This window comes from Heptranchias perlo, chromosome 25, assembly GCF_035084215.1.
Source record: "Heptranchias perlo isolate sHepPer1 chromosome 25, sHepPer1.hap1, whole genome shotgun sequence".
Taxonomy (NCBI): domain Eukaryota; kingdom Metazoa; phylum Chordata; class Chondrichthyes; order Hexanchiformes; family Hexanchidae; genus Heptranchias; species Heptranchias perlo.
This window is the reverse complement of record NC_090349.1, coordinates 31883019-31899246: the sequence shown is the minus strand read 5'-3', so window position 1 is coordinate 31899246 and position 16228 is coordinate 31883019.

Below are 16228 nucleotides of genomic sequence, written 5' to 3'. Positions count from 1 at the left end.
ATGGTGTCTTTTGTGCTGTCCCCTTGCAGCAAGAAGGGTGAGCAACTGTAATTCCCGTTCAGATCATAGAGCTTCCTCCGAAGGCTTCTAAACACAATCACCAGCCACTCTGTGGCTCAGCCAGCAAAGGTGAGACTTAACAAAATTGGCATAGGTGAAACCCAAACAGGGGAGTGTCTCATAATGCACTTCAGATTACTACTTGTAAAAATTCCTCCACCTAATGGTTATAACGGCATTCCGCTAGCCTCTCCTCTGCACCTCCATTTTATCTACTCAATAATTCCAACCACCCCTGCAAATTTTTGTATTCAGTATCAGTGCATTGCACAGGCCTTCTTTAATGCACTTCATTGACTTGGGAGAGGATTCCTTGTGGGTGTTTTGTTGTCTCAAGTGAATTGATGAGACTTAGACTGGATGAGTATAACTGTCAGTTGAGACAGATTCAAAGCTGTCGGTCAGGAATCCAGTGCCCTGGAGGTGGAACTCCTGATCCAGACCTGGAGTGGGATATGAACGAGGGTCACAAGCCATCCAATTTTGGACCAAATAGTCCATTTTTAAAAGCAGAAATACACTTTTGCATATTATGATGTGAAAGCATTAGTGATTAAGGTTTTCAATTAATTACTATAAGCAGCAAAACAAACCTCAGAATTCCGAACAATGACTCCGCTCTCTGCCCTGGCCTATTGCACCCTCTGTCCTTCCAGCTGTTTTGGACTTGACATAAAATGGCAAATATACAACTCTAGTTCTGTAACTCCAGGTTGCCTCAGTAGAAAACTATTTGACTGCTTGGAGAAATTGCTATCAGAATGATGCGAAATTTAGCAAATGATTGTACGTGTGTGTATGTGCGTGTGTGTGTATATATATATATATAGAGATGTGTGATTACATTTATCCATATCGGGGAGGGAAAGGCTACCTAAAACTTTCAAGCCTAAAAATATTAGAGTGTCTGTTACATATACTCTTTATGGGAATTCAAGGGAAAAAATAAGTCATATTACGATTTCTAAAGTAAGCAAAAAAAAAGTGTTGGGTGTAGCAACCAGAGAGTTATTGGTGTGCTTATTCCATGCTGTGGCAGTTTACTGTTTCATTGTGTGTTCGGTAATATTGGGCCGGATTTTCCTCTGAAAGTAACGGTGAGGCTAGCAGGGCTGACCGTTATTTCGATGCATCCGGTACAGTGACTCCCAGCAACCGCACATGCCCAGTCACGCGCGGAATTCTGGAAGTTGCTGTACCAGATGCAACCGTCCTCCGTAATCTCCATGAGAATGGCATCTCGCCAGCTGGCTCACCATTCAAATGAATGGAACAGCATAAAGTTCCTGCACTGACCTGATGGATACAAACTAATCTCGGCAAAAAAAGGTACGTCAAGTCATTTCAAGTCTAAGCACCCTTTTAATGGTGTGGTAAGTCTTAATTACTGCCAAACAACCTCTCTGGCACTGAAAATTAACTTTTAGAAGTGTGGAGTCTGATTCCTTCAGATTTTAATTATTGGACATTTACCAATTTTTAAATTTTATTTTTTTACTTTTTCTTTCTGTCTCTTTTATCTCTGCCTCTTAATTCAGTATTTCTTTCCCCCTCTTTATTTTGCTTTCTGTGCCCGATCTGACATTGAATTCACTATTCTAACTTACACTTCCTGGCTCTGACTGTGCGCTGCTTATTAACAGGCTTCAATCTGATTGGTTATGGGGATACACAGCTGCTTGCCCCGTTCACACAGGTCCCAGATGCCCGGGAGAGGGCGCTGCGTTGGATAGAGCGCCCCATGAGAGGAACATGCCGTGCAAAAACCCATGAAAAGCCTATGGGCAAGTCACCGCTCACTGGAAAATCCGGTCCATTATCAGAGCCTTTCAATTCAGATGTATTATGTGTACTGTACACCAGGGGGCAGCATTGCAGTATTTTTGTCAGCTTGTCCCATCACTCCAGTAAAAGTCCACTATCACCTGGTGCTTCTGATAAGGATTTAACATCGACTGCGAGGTCAGTTACTGTAGGTTGTTTCGGCGGCTTGCAATGTTAACATTTTCTCTCCTTTCTCTTGTTTTTTGTAAAATTTCCATGAGACACATTCTTCATTTATATTCTATGAAAGTTTTATATGCACAACCTCAATGAGCATCCTCAGTGTCCTTCTGACCCTGAGCTGAGTTTCATACACCACACTGTATCAATCGCTAAGACTGCAAAGTTCCACCTCCACAATATTGCCCGACTCTGCCCCAACCTCACTCCCACCACCTCTGAAACTCACATCCACGCCTCCAAGCTCAATTTCTCCAATATTCTCATCAGCCTCCTGAGCTTCACCCTATACAAACTCAAACTCGTTTAAAATTCTGCTACCTACATCCTATTCCATACTAAATCCCAGTCACCTATCTACCTCCCCCCACCCTTGGTGACATCCACTGGCTTCTCATCCCTCAATTTCTAAATCCTTGTCTACAAATCCCTCTGTGGCCGGGGCCCCTCCCATTCTTTGCACCCCTCTCTGGCCCTCGGGTACCACACATGCTCTGCTCTTGTGACAGTGTGCCCCTCCTTCCTCTCCTCCACCATCAGTGGCAGAGCTTTAAACCATTATGTCGCTCAATTTTATCAACTCATTCTGCTTTGCTGCATCTCTTCCACCTTTAGAAGCCGCCTGAAAATCTACCTCTTTGACTATGCCTTCGGCTACCTCCCCAACTCTGAATCTCAACTCCTCCCTGGTGTCCGTTTCTCCGCCTCCCCCAGCTTTTTCTGAAGTGCCTTGGGACGTTTCATTACGTTAAAGGTGCTATCTTAAGCATGAATTGTTTCTGTTACTTGGATTTTTAAATAATGAGTATTTTAACCATAATTCTTGGGATTCCTGATGCAGTTGTAGATGTGGTTTTATATTATTGTATTATATTGCATTGATGTCATTTCCCAGTATAAATCAGCTGAGCTCCCTTTTTCAGCGGCTGCAGAAACCACTTGTTCATGCGCTTCCAGATCTGCCGTTGAAACTACCTCTTCTGTGGATCCAATTGGTTTGCAGGAGACCAGCAGCAGGAAGATCATTTGGCATTACACTCCCAGGACCCAGACTGCACTGAACCAGAATGTAAATGCATCTTTTGTCTTTTCTGTTTGAAGATCATATACAGTATGGGAGGATTGTATTTGCAATCCCTGCCCCTCTACCCCTTCATGCCAGCATTTGCTATTGCACCCACCTCTTGTTTTCCCCCTGTCCCTCTACCCATTCATGCCAGCACTTATTGTTATGTCCATCTCCAAGTTTCTAAGTGCAAGTGCTTTTCCCAGGATAATTGCTCGGGTACAATACATTGTGTGAACAGAAAACCAATTCTCAGTGTCAGCATGGTAACTGTATATTTTAGGGTTTACAGCGTAGAAGGAAAAACTAGAACAAGCATATTAACATTTCAAAGCACGTCACACATGAGAAATAGATCATTTTGTCAGCTGCTTTTAAGTTGCAATGCAGGTTTTTATTTTTGAGTTGGATGAATGCTGGATATCACTGAGGTATCACACCTTGTTCAGATCCCATGAACGGCCCTGAAAATGCTGTTACGTTTGCCCACTTGATATGCACATTATTTATTTTATCATATGTTGGTTTGGTTCAGTGGTAGCATTCTTGCCTCTGAGTGAGAAGTTTGTGTGTTCAAGTCCACTCCAGGACTTAAGCACATATGTTTGGCTCTGAGGGTTTGCTGTATTGCTGGACATGCCATCCAAACTGAATCCCTGTCTTCCTGTTCAGGTGGATGTAAAAGGTCCTAGGCAAATCTTCCTGGTGTCCTGACCAACATTTAACCCTTAATTGTTTGTGGGACCTTGCTGTGCACAAATCGGGTGCCTCATTTGCCTACATAATAACAGTGACTTCAAAAGTAATTCATCAGCTGTGCTGGCTGATGCTGTTCCCATCCTTAATCACTCCACCTTGGCCTTTTGCATTTTTTGTGTGTTTAAATAAATAGAGAACTGTATTTAAACAAAACACAGCATGACTTAAGTGTTTTAGTACAGGCATGAATTCCTTGATGTTCGCTCTATTTGCCAGCTCTTTCCCTTTCTCTATTGTCAACATCTTCAAGGGCCTTTGATCTGCAAACTCCCATGTTCAGTTGGAATGCCTTGACCATGAACATGACTGTCCCTGTGAGTCATGTTTCTGGGATGAATATTCCTGTTTGTTCCAGAGTAAAAGCCTCTTTTTACAGCCTACATTCCAGAATATCAGGTAGACTGCACTGTGTTTTAAAATCTGTGGACAACAGGTTAAGTACTCAGATCAATTGATGCCAGAATTGTTGCTTCTCCATTTCATGGCCTGAATTCATAATGCAATTACATCTAAGGAGTCTGGCACTCTAGTCAGATCTGGAACCACATATATTTGGGTAACCCAAGACTAAAGCCCGATCCAGAGCCCTTGCACTCAGACAGCTTGGAACTGTGGTGAAATCCAGAGCCTAATGCACACACTGAACCTGCCACTACTGTAAGATGTGCACTTCATGCACTTGCAGAGCCTGGCAATGCAGTCAGGCCTGGACCCTGTGTACTCAGCACTGAAGTCAGACCTGGACCCTGTGTACTCGGCACTGAAGTCAGGCCTGGACCCTGTGTACGCGGTGCTGCAGTCAGGCCTGGACCCTGTGTACTCGGCACTGAAGTCAGGCCTGGACCCTGTGTACTCAGCACTGCAGTCAGGCCTGGACCCTGTGTACTCGGCACTGCAGTCAGGCCTGGACCCTGTATACTCAGCACTGCAGTCAGACCTGGACCCTGTGTACTCAGCACTGCAGTCAGACCTGGACCCTGTGTACTCGGCACTGAAGTCAGGCCTGGACCCTGTGTACGCGGTGCTGCAGTCAGACATGGACCCTGTGTACTCAGCACTGAAGTCAGACCTGGACCCTGTGTACTCGGCACTGAAGTCAGGCCTGGAGCCTGTGTACTCAGCACTGCAGTCAGACCTGGACCCTGTGTACTCGGCACTGAAGTCAGGCCTGGAGCCTGTGTACGCGGCGCTGCAGTCAGGCCTGGAGCCTGTGTACTCGGCAATGCAGTCAGACCTGGACCCTGTGTACGCGGTGCTGCAGTCAGACATGGACCCTGTGTACTCAGCACTGCAGTCAGACCTGGACCCTGTGTACTCGGCAATGCAGTCAGGCCTGGAGCCTGTGTACGCGGTGCTGCAGTCAGGCCTGGAGCCTGTGTATCTGGATGAACTAATCCTAAATTTCAGTGTTCAACACCACTCCCATACCTTAAAGCCAATCTCTAAGAACACATTTTTATGGGATGTTTATTGAGTACATAAACATTTTGAAATCGATATATATTATTAAACCCAAATTGTAGGTATATTTTCTTCCATGTGCGTAAACAAAATGTTGCTAAACTGACATTATTAAACCAATGACAATTTAGTAAAACAATTTCCTTAATTATAGGAAAATATACCCCATTATATCATGTCAGATGCAGAGCAAAGATAGCTCTCAGACACAGCACCTTGGTGAAATACAATGACTTATACAAATAACAGCTTGGGTTAAGATGTGGAGATGCCGGTGATGGACTGGGGTTGACAATTGTAAACAATTTTACAACACCAAGTTATAGTCCAGCAATTTTATTTTAAATTCACAAGCTTTCGGAGATTTTCTCCTTCCTCAGGCAAATGTTAAGGCAGAGGAGGTTAAAGTTGGATTCATCCTGGTGAATGTTCTCTTCATGTCAATGTTTTGGTTCTGCTCCGGAACATCAGGGGGCAGGTTTTGAAAACTCTCATGGATAATGTGTTTGGGTGATGAAGCATGATTCCAGCCCACTGAGCGATTCCTGCCCTGAGTTTATTTTGAAAGCCGTTAATCCTTTTCATCTCTGATCAGAGATCATTTTTCTGTTGTAGTTCTGTGCTTGAATCACTGATATTATAGAGTTATCATGATGATTGAAGGCAGCATTCTCCAGTTTTTTTTTGCTCTGTTCATTAAGAGAGTTGCTGTGAGCAGAGGCTACAATAGGACTGCATGTGCATGGAATGAGGCGTTTCCTCACACCTAGTCTAAGCCTGCTGTTGCACTTTACAGTTTTAGAGCATGCCAATCATTATTAAGATTTCTATTGGGATTTATGGGTTGAGCCCATAGTTTTAGTTCATTGCAGCCCATGACACTCTGTGCAATGTGGAAACATTTGCATGTGTGCTCAGGAGGGACATGACTCAACAAGAGATGTACTGTCACACTGCCCAGTATGCATCATGATAGGTCTAAATTTGAGCAGCAATTTTATCCAAACAATATTCCCAGAAATATGTACTTAAACTGATCTCATAAAGATGTTTTGGAATTTGAGTAATTAAGGACCAGATAAAAATACAATCACAAAAGTATTAGTGATTGTTGCTCTTGCATCTTTTTCAAATTCACCCCCTGAAAATCTTGGTGTGCATTTAAACTTGCTTTTTGTACCAATGTAAACCAGTTCCATGTGTGCATCAACACAAAAACTGACACAACTCTGGAACCAGGCTCCAATCTGACACTCAACACACTAAAGCTGGAGGCCATCTCATACCAGTTTGAGTTTGCAACAGCTGCAGTCTACCTCCAATCCAGCGTGAAGGCTCAATTACTTTTAAAATTTTGTATACAATCTTTATATTGTAGGAACCAGGTGGATGCGCCCACCAATCCTTCTAGCCTTAAAAATGAATTGCCCGGGGACTGGAGCTGTGACTGCGCATGGAAACATTTACAGAGAGCTCCATTGTGATTGCACCTTTGTATCAGTCAGACTGAGGTCAGTCTGCAGCATCACTCCATTGATTGGTCTCAAATCAGTAACTGCAGTGTAATTACAGCCTTGCTCAGTCAGACACTAATTTGATGATTTTTCCAGAGTCCAGGAAATTCTGTTGGGGGTGGGGGTGAACAAAAGAGAAGAGTTGAGTGAAATAAGAGGAAAATACAATTTTAAGAATTAATAAAGAGTGAAGGATCAGTGATTTGGAAAATAATTTTCTGCTAAAATGTGATGCAGGATGTAATCTACCAAACAAGCAGTCCAGCTAGTGGAGTTTTGAAGCCTGTTTTTGACACATTAATGGTCAGAGTTCATGCCATGAATCTTTAGTGAGAAAATGTGCATACATATAGCATTTGTAATATTAGTTACAGTAACAACTTATTTACAATTAGCAGAGAACTCAAAATTGTTTTTATTTCCAATGAAAGGCACTGAATAGAATTGGTGATTTTCACACACAGGGGAGGGGGATATCCAACCTTCTGTCATATCTCTCCCGTTGGCTGAAACCAGAACCTCATTCACAGGTTGCATGCTCACCATCTTACTGAGAATGCCCCATGGCCAACCTGCCCCCCTCCTCCCCACACCCTGACCCTGTCAACAAACAAACCTGCAGAATCAGTAACTTGTTCATGAGGCAAATGTTTTTTTTCCAAATCCAGTATATCAAGCAGGATTTCTAGCACCAGTCCAATGATAACTCACCACTGCTAAAAAAAAAAATTGGCAGAAAAAAATTGTAAATGATGGCAATTGAAATAAAAACAGAAGAGGCTGGAAAAACACCGCGCGTTCATCAGCATCTCAGAGAGAAAAGATGAGTTAATATTTCAGGTGTAGACCTTTTGTCAGAATGTTCATACAATGGGCCCAGGGTTGCAGTTTGCATTTCAGGGTTCGAGCTTCCGAGCTGCCTAATAGGAGTGCCTCTTCCACCATTACTGCCACACATCTGTTCAGCCATTGTGATTTTTAAAGTCTCCCCTTTAAATGCAGAAAGCAATTTGCAACAACTCCAAGGGGACAGAACCATCTCCCGATTCAGTTTAAAAGTTGGTTTCTCCTATGCAACCAGTAATAGAAACCCGACCAAATTAAATATAAAACCCAAAACAATGTACAAATTTGACACTTAGGCGATCAGATTTTTTTTGTCTTTTTTTTGAGTTTCTTAACCATTTCCAAGCAGAAAATCCAGACCATTCCCTGCTAAGTAATGCTGAATAGAACTGCAATGCTAGCCTTGGAACTCTAGACTGTAGATAATAAAAAAAACTGTAAACTTGTATATATCTGATTTTATTTGAATGAGCTGGTTGGCTAAAACCCATTCTCTTCCTTTTTATGGTTTATTTATATGTACATATCTCAGTATTTTTTACAGCAGATGCATTTTAATGGGTACCTTTTGATTTGCTTCACACCTGACAAACTGCCTAGGAAGAATTTTAAAAAGAACAAAGGTGATCAAGACACTTTATGCAAGGCGATTTAACCGTGCTGACACAGCGCCCATTCTTGTAATGCAGTATACAGTATAAATTATAATATGCAATTAAAAATGTTACAGAAATAGAATTTGGAATACAAAGTTATTACTAAATAAACACATTGAAACTGGCTACTTGAGACTGTATTTCATGATTATTATTTTGAATATACCAATGTCACAAAATTAACCTATGGGGGGAGGAATATGTCTGCCTATTAGTGCAGTTGATATCAGTCCCATTTTCAAAGGTGAGGGGGACTCAGTGCAAAGTTATTCTGTTGTTCCTGCACTGTCATGTCAGTCTGCAGATTCTGGCAGTGTCCCTCAAGGCTTTATTCTGGAGGTTAGTGCAGAAAATGGGCCTGGGAGCTCCAAATATGCGTGAAAGTGTGGTCCTGCAGATGTTTGGTTACACAGTGACAGATGTAGAGCAGGTTATAGAGACTGCTGTCAAGCCTGGCTTTAAATATGTGTCCTTCAGTGACAGCTCCTGCATTTCCATGCAAAACAGTGTGGCCCAAAATTTCTTCCAATCTCACGACCTGCAGCTATACTGCAGTCTAGGCTAGTGGTGTGAAATCACCACGTCATGGTATTCTCATTCCCTGTACCATTTTCAAGTTTGGGAGGAGATTGGCAATATATTATACAATTATTAAAATTAAAAGAGTGGATGTGCTTCATAACTGGGGCAGATGATTTATTATTGCTACGATCTGCTCAGAAACCAAAACTTTCATTGCCCGGAACTTTTTAATCCAATATTGTGATACTCTGGCAATACTCAGGTTTGTCTTGCTTGACTTAACTTCGAACTACCTTCTGAGTCTGGGCGAATGCCTGGCCCTAGCAGCTTTGTTTTTAAAAACCTGACTGTCAGTGTGTGTTTCTGTCCCTATGTTATGTCCCTGTGTTCACGCCCAGGACTAAAGACTTCCCAACTTCATGGGTGCAAGATATTTATCGCTTAATGAGACAGATTTACAAATTGGTCTTTGAGAAAACAAATTCAATGTCAAAGTCATTAGCATTTTAACCACCTTTTGATTCAGTGTTTTTTTCCCAAAACATGAGTGAGTACATTTTACTTTAAAGGCTCAACATTTAACTGTTGTTCGGTTCCAAATCCTTTCTGTGGAAAAATGATCAAAATTCCCAAAGCATGATAACTGATTTGGGGCAATTAGAAAGGTCAGGGGTTTCAGTGGATGAGAATGCAGCATCACTATTACAAATGCTTTAGTTTATGGTTTATTCCAAGAATTGTGTACACAACCATTTACACAAACTGTTCGTCCCCTATCTAGACAATTATCCACATGTGCAATAACCAGTGTTTCCTCCTAAACAACATAACTAAAGAAATATCCAACCATGCAACACAATCCCCTTTTAGAAAGACTATCTGTTATTAAACCACCTACGGTTCTTCAGTATCTCCACTGTTGCCACCAAATGTGGTCAATCGTGGCAAAGGATAAATAATTAATACTATTTTGGCATGTTTAGATGCATTACAGGAGGAGTTTGTCCCTGTGTCATCTTTTCAAAGGTTCTGGTGGCTGTGGTACCTGCGCAATTATAGAATACAGCAAACACAAGGGACCTACCATGTAACCATGTCCTTTCCCATGATTCCCAAAGACAGCCCTGCCGTTGTGTTTTGACACTACTCCATGTGATATCAAGAAACGGCTGAGTGCACTGGATACAGCAAAGGCTATGGGCCCTGACAACATCCCAGCTGTAGTGCTGAAGACTTGTGCTCCAGAACTAGCTGCGCCTCTAGCCAAGCTGTTCCAGTACAGCTACAACACTGGCATCCACCCGACAATGTGGAAAATTGCCCAGGTATGTCCTGTCCACAAAAAGCAGGACAAATCCAATCCGGCCAATTACCGCCCCATCAGTCTACTCTCAATCATCAGCAAAGTGATGGAAGGTGTCGTCGACAGTGCTATCAAGCGGCACTTACTCACCAATAACCTGCTCACCGATGCTCAGTTTGGGTTCCGCCAGGACCACTCGGCTCCAGACCTCATTACAGCCTTGGTCCAAACATGGACAAAAGAGCTGAATTCCAGAGGTGAGGTGAGAGTGACTGCCCTTGACATCAAGGCAGCATTTGACCGAGTGTGGCACCAAGGAGCCCTAGTAAAATTGAAGTCAATGGGAATCAGGGGGAAAACTCTCCAGTGGCTGGAGTCATACCTAGCACAAAGGAAGATGGTAGTGGTTGTTGGAGGCCAATCATCTCAGCCCCAGGGCATTGCTGCAGGAGTTCCTCAGGGCAGTGTCTTAGGCCCAACCATCTTCAGCTGCTTCATCAATGACCTTCCCTCCATCATAAGGTCAGAAATGGGGATGTTCGCTGATGACTGCACAGTGTTCAGTTCCATTCGCAACCCCTCAGATAATGAAGCAGTCCGAGCCTGCATGCAGCAAGACCTGGACAACATCCAGGCTTGGGCTGATAAGTGGCAAGTAACATTCGCGCCAGATAAGTGCCAGGCAATGAAAATCTCCAACAAGAGACAGTCTAACCACCTCCCCTTGACATTCAACGGCATTACCATCGCCGAATCCCCCACCATCAACATCCTGGGGGTCACCATTGACCAGAAACTTAACTGGACCAGCCATATAAATACCGTGGCTACGAGAGCAGGTCAGAGGCTGGGTATTCTGCGGCGAGTGACTCACCTCCTGACTCCCCAAAGCCTTTCCACCATCTACAAGGCACAAGTCAGGAGTGTGATGGAATACTCTCCACTTGCCTGGATGCGTGCAGCTCCAACAACACTCAAGAAGCTCGACACCATCCAAGATAAAGCAGCCCGCTTGATTGGCACCCCATCCACCACCCTAAACATTCACTCCCTTCACCACCGGCGCACTGTGGCTGCAGTGTGCACCATCCACAGGATGCACTGCAGCAACTCGCCAAGGCTTCTTCGACAGCACCTCCCAAACCCGCGACCTCTACCACCTAGAAGGACAAGGGCAGCAGGCGCATGGGAACAACACCACCTGCACGTTCCCCTCCAAGTCACACACCATCCCGACTTGGAAATATATCGCCGTTCCTTCATTGTCGCTGGGTCAAAATCCTGGAACTCCCTTCCTAACAGCACTGTGGGAGAACCGTCACCACACGGACTGCAGCGGTTCAAGAAGGCGGCTCACCACCACCTTCTCAAGGGCAATTAGGGATGGGCAATAAATGCCGGCCTTGCCAGCGACGCCCACATCCCGTGAACGAATAAAAAAAAAAGCAAAACTACATCTTTAGAAGGGTGGAAAGCAACAAAATTATTTTTTAAAATAAAAATTACAGAAAGAATGGAAAAGAATGATTGGGTGAGCAAAATCTATGTTTACTTTGATTTAAAATCAGGTTGAAGGGTTTTTTGGAATTTAGGGTCAATGTTTCAGTAATAAGACAATTCTTAATATTTGAGTAGTTTATATTTTACTGTTATGGTGTTTGCTTCACTATCGCAACATGAGCTGAAGAGACTTTTTTATTATTCATTCTTGGGATTTGGGCATCATTAGCAAAGCTGGCATTTATTGCTCACCCTTAGTTGCCCTTGAGAAGGTGGTGATGAGCCGCCTTCTTGAATCGCTGCAGTCTGTGTGCTGATACGCTGTTAGGTAGGGAGTTCCAGGATTTTGAGCCAGCGATGATGAAGGAACGGCATATGTCTGAGTCAGGATGGTGTGTGACTTGGAGGGGAACCTGGAGGTGATTCCACAAGTCTACTGTTCTTGTCATAGGTGGTAGAGGTCGCAGGTTTGGGAGGTGCTGTGAGAGAAGCCTTGGCAATTTGCTGCAGTGCATCTTGTAGATAGTACACACTGGAGCCACAGTACACTGGTGGTGGAGGGAGTGGATGTTTAAGGTGGTGGATGGGCTGCTGATCAAGCGGGCTGCTTTGTGCTCGATGGTGTCAAACGTCTTGAGTGTTGTTGCAGCTGCACCCATCCAGGTACGTGGAAAGTATTCCATCACACTCCTGAGTTGTGCCTTATAGGTGGTAAAGAGGCTTTGGTGAGTCAGGAGGTGAACCATTCACTGTAGAATAAGAACATAAGAAATAGGAGCAGGAGTAGGCCAATCGGCCCCTCGAGCCTGCTCCGCCATTCAATAAGATCATGGCTGATCTGATCCTAACCTCAAATCTAAATTCATGTCCAATTTCCTGCCCGCTCCCTGTAACCGCTAATTCCCTTTACTTCTAGGAAACTGTCTATTTCTGTTTTAAATTTATTTAATTATGTAGCTTCCACAGCTTCCTGGGGCAGCAAATTCCACAGACCTACTACCCTCTGAGTGAAGAAGTTTCTCCTCATCTCAGTTTTGAAAGAGCAGCCCCTTATTCTAAGATTATGCCCCCTAGTTCTAGTTTCACCCATCCTTGGGAACATCCTTACCGCATCCACCCGATCAAGCCCCTTCACAATACCCAACCTCTGACCTGCTCTAGTGGCCGTGGCATTTATGTGGCTGATCCAGTTGAGTTTCTGGTCAGTGGTGACCCCTATGATGTTGTTGATGGGAGATTCAGAGATCATAATGCCATGTAATGAAACTGGTATTTCCCTCAACTGACTGGCTGTCTAAAGGTTAACTCCTTGAGGTAATAATGTTTCCGGACTTGAATTTAATTTGGAGGTTCAAGGCAAGCCACTGCCTCTTTGTGATGCATTCTTTTAGCTTCTAGTGCTGATTGTAGCTTATTGTTTGATTCAATTGTGTTCCCCTAGGAAACATAACAACATTTAATTTTTTTTTGATTAGCCAGGTGACTGACATAAATGAAAATCCAGTACCATTCTTGACAGTCAATAATCCACACTACTGCAAAATCCACATCTGTTGTTTTTATTTACACTCTCTTCCCTCAGGGACACCCGTCATTTACTTTAGGAGGTTGACAAGAGGTAAAGCCAGGTATACTGCTGGTGTTTAACCAGCCTGTACCGCACAATTTATCAGCACCAAGTACTGCTAAATTTCTGTTGCTTGTACAACCAGGGTAATCCTATCCCATTAGGTTATCAGCTTGCAGGGTTACCTGAAGCTCAATGTGAAGGATCCCAGTTTCCAGTGGCTGATATATCTGTTTAACTCCTATCCAGGAGCATTAGCTATGAGCATGAGCTCGGCTACTTTTTACATAAGTAACCCCAGCCACTCCTCCCAGGGCTCCTGACAATCCAAGGAAACCCAATCAGGGACAAATGACAGCCTTCCTGTTAATGCTTCATCCACCTGGGATGTGATCAAACAGTGACCAAGCACGACTGGTAATAGAATATGCATCATATTTGGAATTAAATTGTTGCTTTACTTTTTGTTATAAACTCCAGCTGGACTCCTACCAGCTCCCCATGGCTTCATGAATTTCAATATAGGTAAGTGTGAGGCAGTGCATTTTTATAGGAGGAATAAGGAGGCCACCTGCTCCTTGGAAAATAAGAGTCTAAATGGGGTAGAGGTGCAAAGGGATCGAGGGGTAAAGAGACACGAATCATTAAAAGTAGCACCGCAGGTTAGCAAAACCATAAAAAGTGCAAACAAAGCTCTGGGGTTCATTTCTAGAGGAAGAATTCAAAAGCGGCGAAGTTATGTTATCATAATAGGTACAGAACAGGAGGAGGCCATTCGACCCATCGTGCCTGTGCTGGCACTTTGAAAGAAGTTTCCAATCCATTCCTCTGCTCTTTCCCCACAGCCCTGTAATTTTTTTCCCTTCAAGTATTTATCCAATTCCCATTTGAAACTTACTATTGAATCTGCTTCCACCACCCTTTCAGGCCTTGCGTTCCAGATCATTACAACTCGCTGAGTAAAAAAATGTTTCCTCACGTCGCTCCTGGCTCTTTTGCCGATCACCTTAAATCTGTGTCCTCTGATTACCAATCCTTTTGCCACTGGAAACAGTTTCTCCTTATTTACTCGTTCATGATTTTGAAAACCTCTTTCAAATCTTCCCTTAACCTTCTAAGGAGAACAACCCCAGCTTCTCCAGTCTCTCCACATAACTGAAGTCCCTCATCCCTGGTGCCATTCGAGTAAATCTCTTCTGCACTCTCTCTAAGGCCTTGACATCCTTCCTAAAGTGTGGTGCCCAGAATTGAGGCCTAACCAGTGTTTTATAAACATTTAGCATAACTTCCTTGCTTTTGTACTCTATGCCTCTATTAGTAAAGCCCAGGATCTTTTTTAACAGCCTTCTCAACTTGTCCTGCCACCTTCAAATATTTGTGTATGTGCACCCCAGGTCTCTCTATTTCTGCACTCCCTTTAAAATTGTACCATTTTGTTTATATTGCTTCTCCTCATTCTTCCTACCAAAATGTATCACTTCACACTTCTGTGTGTTATATTTCATCTGTCATGTGTCTGCCCATTTCATCAGTCTGTCAATGTCCTCCTGAAGTCTATTATCCTCCACATTGTTTACTACATTTCCGGTTTCATGTCATCTGCAAACTTTGAAGTTATACCCTTTATAACCAAGTCCAGGTCATTAATACGTATCAAAAAGACCCCCGAGGAACACTGTATACTTCCCTTTAGCCTGAAAAACAATCATTCACCATTACCCTCTGCTTTCTGTCCCTTAACCAATTTTGTATTCACACTGCCACTGTTAAACTTGTGTGAATACAAAATTGGTTAAGGGACAGAAAGCAGAGGGTAATGGTGAATGATTGTTTTTCAGGCTAAAGGGAAGTATACAGTGTTCCTCGGGGGTCTTGGTTAGACTACACTTGGAGTACTGTTCTCAGTTATGGTCTCCATATTACAAAAGGATACAGAATCATTGGGGAAAGTGCAAAAAAGATTTACAAGGATGATACCAAAACTGTGAGGGTACAATTATCAGGGATGACTGAACAGGCTAGGAGAAAGAGAAGACTGAGGGGTGATCTGATATAGGTCTTTTTAAAGTTTGTCAATCAGGCAGATGTAGAGAAGACGTTTCCACATGTGGGGGAGGCCATAAATATGATGGTCACTAATAAATCCAACAAAAAATTTAGGAGAAACTTCTTTACTCAGAGTGGTCAGAATGTGGAACTCACTCAACCTCATGGAGTGGTTTAGGCGAATCTAGATATGTACATGAGGGAGAAAGGAATAGAAGGCTATGTTGATAGGGTGAGATTAAGTAAATAGCGTGGGATGAGGCAGGTGTGGAGCATAAACATTGGCAGACTGGTTGGGCCGAATGGCCTGTTTCTGTGCTGTAAAATTCTATGTACAGTAATTCATTCCCGGACCCACCTCTCTCTCAACTACAAGGTTGGTCAGAGCTGGATGTTGCTTCATCTCAATCTAATTCAGAAGCCAATCATCGCCGAAAGAGCGATATTGGGGCTGGGCTTGGTTTGCTCCAGACAGGGTCCTACGGCTGGCTGGCGGTGCCATCAGGCAGTGTGCAGGGGCTCCGTGTATGTTCGGTATAGCGGCGCTCATCAAGGAATAGTAAGTGGAGCCGGACTGGCAGTGGGAGGGTGCGCCGCCCCCCAACTTGCGCTGTTGTTTCCCGGTCTGGCGAAGGGCGATGGGTCGGCGCAGTTGCTTAGGGCATCGGCGGGTGTGAGAGGCGCTTTCACCCCTGGTTATGAGACTGGAGTCTCTCTACACCGGGGGAACCCTGTTTCCTGCAGATGGCAGCCTGATTAAGATGGATTTAATATCCAGAAACCCCCCCGGGTGGCTGAAATGCACTTGTGCTTTCCGTTAACACAAAACCAGCCCTGAACTAAATCACAAACCAGGCGCTCCTGCAAATGCAATCGATGTCAGTGATCTAACTGTTCTGTGTATGATTATTTATATCTTTGTTC